Source organism: Thunnus maccoyii, chromosome 22 (assembly GCF_910596095.1).
Source record: "Thunnus maccoyii chromosome 22, fThuMac1.1, whole genome shotgun sequence".
Classification (NCBI taxonomy): domain Eukaryota; kingdom Metazoa; phylum Chordata; class Actinopteri; order Scombriformes; family Scombridae; genus Thunnus; species Thunnus maccoyii.
The window spans coordinates 11,619,731-11,626,578 of record NC_056554.1 but is presented as its reverse complement, the minus strand read 5'-3'; positions in this window follow the sequence as shown (position 1 = coordinate 11,626,578).

Sequence of the window (6,848 nt, the reverse complement as noted above, 5' to 3'; positions counted from 1 at the left end):
AAAGGGTGAAAATACAAACAGCATCGGATCTTCCCGAAAACGTGATTAAATGAATACGGGGTGGGTGTTTATGGAGAAAGTGGTAGAATTAGTAAGATTGGTCGTTGGTCGAAAAATGGGTAAAACGAGTAAGGGCCGGGGGTTACCCGAAAAATGGCCGAAAAAGGGTGAAAATAAAAACATCATCGGATCTTCCCGAAAACGTGATAAAATGAATACGGGGTGCGTTTTCATAGAGAAATGGCTAAAATTAGTAATATTGGGTGTCGGCCGAAAAATGGGCAAAACGAGTAAGGGCCGGGGGTTACCCGAAAAATGGGTAAAACGAGTAAGGGCCGGGGGTTACCCGAAAAATGGCCGAAAAAGGGTGAAAATAAAAACAGCATCGGATCTTCCCGAAAACGTGATAAAATGAATACGGGGTGGGTGTTTATGGAGAAATAGGTAGAATTAGTAAGATTGGTCATTGGTCGAAAAATGGGTAAAACGAGTAAGGGCCGGGGGTTACCCGAAAAAATGGCCGAAAAAGGGTGAAAATAAAAACATCATCGGATCTTCCCGAAAACGTGATAAAATGAATACGGGGTGCGTTTTCATAGAGAAATGGCTAAAATTAGCAATATTGGGTGTCGGCCGAAAGATGGGCGAAACGAGTAAGGGCCGGGGGTTACCCGAAAAATGGCTGAAAAACGACAAAAATGACAATCGCGTCGGATCTTCCCGAAAACATGATAAAATCAATACGGGGTGTATTTTAATAGAGAAATTGATAAAATTAGTAATATTGGTCATTGGCCGAAAAATGGGTAAAACGGGTAAGGGCCGGGGGTTACCCGAAAAATGGCCGAAAAAAGGTGAAAATAAAAACAGCATCGGATCTTCCCGAAAACGTGATAAAATGAATACGGGGTGTGTTTTCATAGAGAAATGGGTAAAATTAGTAATATTGGGTGTCGGCCGAAAGATGGGCGAAACGAGTAAGGGCCGGGGGTTACCCGAAAAATGGGTAAAACGAGTAAGGGCTGGGGGTTACCCGAAAAATGGCCGAAAAAAGGTGAAAATAAAAACAGCATCGGATCTTCCCGAAAACGTGATAAAATGAATACGGGGTGGGTGTTTATGGAGAAATAGGTAGAATTAGTAAGATTGGTCGTTGGTCGAAAAATGGGTAAAACGAGTAAGGGCCGGGGGTTACCCGAAAAATGGCCGAAAAAGGGTGAAAATAAAAACATCATCGGATCTTCCCAAAAACGTGATAAAATGAATACGGGGTGCGTTTTCATAGAGAAATGGCTAAAATTAGTAATATTGGGTGTCGGCCGAAAAATGGGCAAAACGAGTAAGGGCCGGGGGTTACCCGAAAAATGGGTAAAACGAGTAAGGGCCGGGGGTTACCCGAAAAATGGCCGAAAAAGGGTGAAAATAAAAACAGCATCGGATCTTCCCGAAAACGTGATAAAATGAGTACGGGGTGGGTGTTTATGGAGAAATAGTTAGAATTAGTAAGATTGGACATTGGTCGAAAAATGGGTAAAACGAGTAAGGGCCGGGGGTTACCCGAAAAATGGCCGAAAAAGGGTGAAAATAAAAACAGCACCGGATCTTCCCGAAAACGTGAATAAACGAATACGGGGTGTGTTTTCATAGAGAAATGGGTAAAATTAGTAATATTGGTCATCGGCCGAAAAATGGGTAAAACGAGTAAGGGCCGGGGGTTACCCGAAAAATGGCCGAAAAAGGGTGAAAATAAAAACAGCATCGGATCTTCCCGAAAACGTGATAAAATGAATACGGGGTGGGTGTTTATGGAGAAATAGGTAGAATTAGTAAGATTGGTCATTGGTCGAAAAATGGGTAAAACGAGTAAGGGCCGGGGGTTACCCGAAAAATGGCCGAAAAAGGGTGAAAATAAAAACATCATCGGATCTTCCCGAAAACGTGATAAAATGAATACGGGGTGCGTTTTAATAGAGAAATGGCTAAAATTAGTAATATTGGGTGTCGGCCGAAAAATGGGCAAAACGAGTAAGGGCCGGGGGTTACCCGAAAAATGGCCGAAAAACGACAAAAATGAAAATCGCGTCGGATCTTCCCGAAAACGTGATAAAATCAATACGGGCTGCATTTTAATAGAGAAATTGATAAAATTAGTAATTTTGGTCATTGGCGGAAGAATGGGTAAAACGAGTAAGGGCCGGGGGTTACCCGAAAAATGGGTAAAACGAGTAAGGGCCGGGGGTTACCCGAAAAATGGCCGAAAAAGGGTGAAAATAAAAACAGCATCGGATCTTCCCGAAAACGTGATAAAATGAATACGGGGTGCGTTTTCATAGAGAAATGGGTAAAATTAGTAATATTGGGTGTCGGCCGAAAAATGGGCAAAACGAGTAAGGGCCGGGGGTTACCCGAAAAATGGGTAAAACGAGTAAGGGCCGGGGGTTACCCGAAAAATGGCCGAAAAAGGGTGAAAATAAAAACAGCATCGGATCTTCCCGAAAACGTGATTAAATGAATACGGGGTGGGTGTTTATGGAGAAATAGGTAGAATTAGTAAGATTGGTCGTCGGTCGAAAAATGGGTAAAACGAGTAAGGGCCGGGGGTTACCCGAAAAATGGCCGAAAAAGGGTGAAAATAAAAACATCATCGGATCTTCCCGAAAACGTGATAAAATGAATACGGGGTGCGTTTTGATAGAGAAATGGGTAAAATTAGTAATATTGGTTGTCGGCCGAAAAATGGGCAAAACGAGTAAGGGCCGGGGGTTACCCGAAAAATGGGTAAAATGAGTAAGGGCCGGGGGTTACCCGAAAAATGGCCGAAAAAGGGTGAAAATAAAAACAGCATCGGATCTTCCCGAAAACGTGATAAAATCAATACGGGGTGGGTGTTTATGGAGAAATAGGTAGAATTAGTAAGATTGGTCATTGGTCGAAAAATGGGTAAAACGAGTAAGGGCCGGGGGTTACCCGAAAAATGGCCGAAAAAGGGTGAAAATAAAAACATCATCGGATCTTCCCGAAAACGTGATAAAATGAATACGGGGTGGGTGTTTATGGAGAAATAGGTAGAATTAGTAAGATTGGTCGTTGGTCGAAAAATGGGTAAAACGAGTAAGGGCCGGGGGTTACCCGAAAAATGGGTAAAACGAGTAAGGGCCGGGGGTTACCCAAAAAATGGCAGAAAAACGACAAAAATGAAAATCGCGTCGGATCTTCCCGAAAACGTGATAAAATCAATACGGGGTGCGTTTTCATATAGAAATGGATAAAATTAGTAATATTGGGTGTCGGCCGAAAAATGGGTAAAATGAGTAAGGGCCGGGGCTACCCGAAAAATGGCCGAAAAACGACAAAAATGGAAATCGCGTCGGATCTTCCCGAAAACGTGATAAAATCAATACGGGGTGCATTTTCATAGAGAAATTGATAAAATTAGTAATATTGGTCATCGGCCGAAAAATGCGTAAAATGAGTAAGGGCCGGGGGTTACCTGAAAAATGGCCGAAAAAGGGTGAAAATAAAAACAGCATCGGATCTTCCCGAAAACGTGATAAAATCAATACGGGGTGGGTGTTTATGGAGAAATAGGTAGAATTAGTAAGATTGGTCGTTGGCCGAAAAATGGGTAAAACGAGTAAGGGCCGGGGGTTACCCGAAAAATGGCCGAAAAAGGGTGAAAATAAAAACATCATCGGATCTTCCCGAAAACGTGATAAAATGAATACGGGGTGCGTTTTGATAGAGAAATGGGTAAAATTAGTAATATTGGGTGTCGGCCGAAAAATGGGCAAAACGAGTAAGGGCCGGGGGTTACCCGAAAAATGGGTAAAACGAGTAAGGGCCGGGGGTTACCCGAAAAATGGCCGAAAAACGACAAAAATGAAAATCGCGTCGGATCTTCCCGAAAACGTGATAAAATCAATACGGGGTGCGTTTTCATAGAGAAATGGATAAAATTAGTAATATTGGGTGTCGGCCGAAAAATGGGTAAAATGAGTAAGGGCCGGGGTTACCCGAAAAATGGGCAAAACGGGTAAGGGCCGGGGGATTACCCGAAAAATGGCCGAAAAAAGGTGAAAATAAAAACAGCATCGGATCTTCCCGAAAACGTGAATAAACGAATACGGGGTGTGTTTTCATAGAGAAATGGGTAAAATTAGTAATATTGGGTGTCGGTCGAAAAATGGGTAAAACCAGTAAGGGCCGGGGGTTACCCGAAAAATGGGTAAAACGAGTAAGAGCCGGGGGTTACCCGAAAAATGGGTAAAACGAGTAAGGGCCGGGGGTTACCCGAAAAATGGCCGAAAAACGACAAAAATGAAAATCGCGTCGGATCTTCCCGAAAACATGATAAAATCAATACGGGGTGCATTTTAATAGAGAAATTGATAAAATTAGTAATATTGGTCATCGGCCGAAAAATGGGTAAAACGAGTAAGGGCCGGGGGTTACCCGAAAAATGGGTAAAACGAGTAAGGGCCGGGGGTTACCCGAAAAATGGCCGAAAAAGGGTGAAAATAAAAGCAGCATCGGATCTTCCCGAAAACGCGATAAAATGAATACGGGGTGCGTTTTCATAGAGAAATGGGTAAAATTAGTAATATTGGGTGTCGGCCGAAAAATGGGCAAAACGAGTAAGGGCCGGGGGTTACCCGAAAAATGGCCGAAAAACGACAAAAATGAAAATCGCGTCGGATCTTCCCGAAAACGTGATAAAATCAATACGGGGTGCATTTTAATAGAGAAATTGATAAAATTAGTAATATTGGTCATCGGCCGAAAAATGGGTAAAACGAGTAAGGGCCGGGGGTTACCCGAAAAATGGCAGAAAAAGGGTGAAAATAAAAACAGCATCGGATCTTCCCGAAAACGTGATAAAATGAATACGGGGTGGGTGTTTATGGAGAAATAGGTAGAATTAGTAAGATTGGTCATTGGTCGAAAAATGGGTAAAACGAGTAAGGGCCGGGGGTTACCCGAAAAATGGCCGAAAAAGGGTGAAAATAAAAACAGCATCGGATCTTCCCGAAAACGTGATAAAATGAATACGGGGTACCTTTTCATAGAGAAATGGACAAAATTAGTAATATTGGTCGTCGGCCGAAAAATGGGTAAAACGAGTAAAGGCTGGGGGTTACCCGAAAAATGGCCGAAAAAAGGTGAAAATAAAAAAAGCATCGGATCTTCCAAAAAACATGATAAAATGAATACGGGGTGGGTTTTCATAGAGAAATGGGTAAAATTAGTAATATTGGGTGTCGGCCGAAAAATGGGTAAAACGAGCAAGGGCCGGGGGTTACCCGAAAAATGGCAGAAAAACGATGAAAATGAAAATCGCGTCGGATCTTCCCGAAAACGTGATATAATGAATACGGGGTACGTTTTCATAGGGAAATGGACAAAATTAGTAAGATTGGTCGTCGGCCGAAAAACGGGTAAAACGAGTAAGGGCCGGGGGTTACCCGAAAAATGGCCGAAAAAGGGTGAAAATAAAAACAGCATCGGATCTTCCCGAAAACGTGAATAAACGAATACGGGGTGTGTTTTCATAGAGAAATGGGTAAAATTAGTAATATTGGGTGTCGGCCGAAAAATGGGTAAAACGAGTAGGGGCCGGGGGTTACCCGAAAAATGGCCGAAAAAGGGTGAAAATAAAAACAGCATCGGATCTTCCCGAAAATGTGATAAAATGAATACGGGGTGGGTGTTTTTTGGAGAAATAGGTAGAATTAGTAAGATTGGTCGTCGGCCGAAAAATGGGTAAAACGAGTAAGGGCCGGGGGTTACCCGAAAAATGGCCGAAAAAGGGTGAAAATAAAAACAGCATCGGATCTTCCCGAAAACGTGATAAAATGAATACGGGGTGTGTTTTCATAGAGAAATGGATAAAATTTGTAATATTGGTCGTCGGCCGAAAAATGGGTAAAACGAGTAACGGCTGGGGGTTACCCGAAAAATGGCCGAAAAAAGGTGAAAATAAAAACAGCATCGGATCTTCCAAAAAACATGATAAAATGAATACGGGGTGGGTTTTCATAGAGAAATGGGTAAAATTAGTAATATTGGGTGTCGGCCGAAAAATGGGTAAAACGAGCAAGGGCCGGGGGTTACCCGAAAAATGGCAGAAAAACGATAAAAATGAAAATCGAGTCGGATCTTCCCGAAAACGTGATAAAATAAATACGGGGTACGTCTTCATAGGGAAATGGACAAAATTAGTAAGATTGGTCGTCGGCCGAAAAACGGGTAAAACGAGTAAGGGCCGGGGGTTACCCGAAAAATGGCCGAAAAAGGGTGAAAATAAAAACAGCATCGGATCTTCCCGAAAACGTGAATAAACGAATACGGGGTGTGTTTTCATAGAGAAATGGGTAAAATTAGTAATATTGGTCATCGGCCGAAAAATGGGTAAAACGAGTAAGGGCCGGGGGTTACCCGAAAAATGGCCGAAAAAGGGTGAAAATAAAAACAGCATCGGATCTTCCCGAAAATGTGATAAAATCAATACGGGGTGGGTGTTTATGGAGAAATAGGTAGAATTAGTAAGATTGGTCGTCGGTCGAAAAATGGGTGAAACGAGCAAGGGCCGGGGGTTACCGGAAAAATGGATAAAACGAGTAAGGGCCGGGGGTTACCGGAAAAATGGCAGAAAAAGGGTGAAAATAAAAACAGCATCGGATCTTCCCGAAAACATGATAAAATTAATACAGGGTGTGTTTTCATAGAGAAATGGGTAAAATTAGTAATATTGGGTGTCAGCTGAAAAATGGGTAAAACAAGTAAGGGCCGGGGGTTACCTGAAAAATGGCAGAAAAACGATAAAAATGAAAATGGCGTAGGATCTTCCC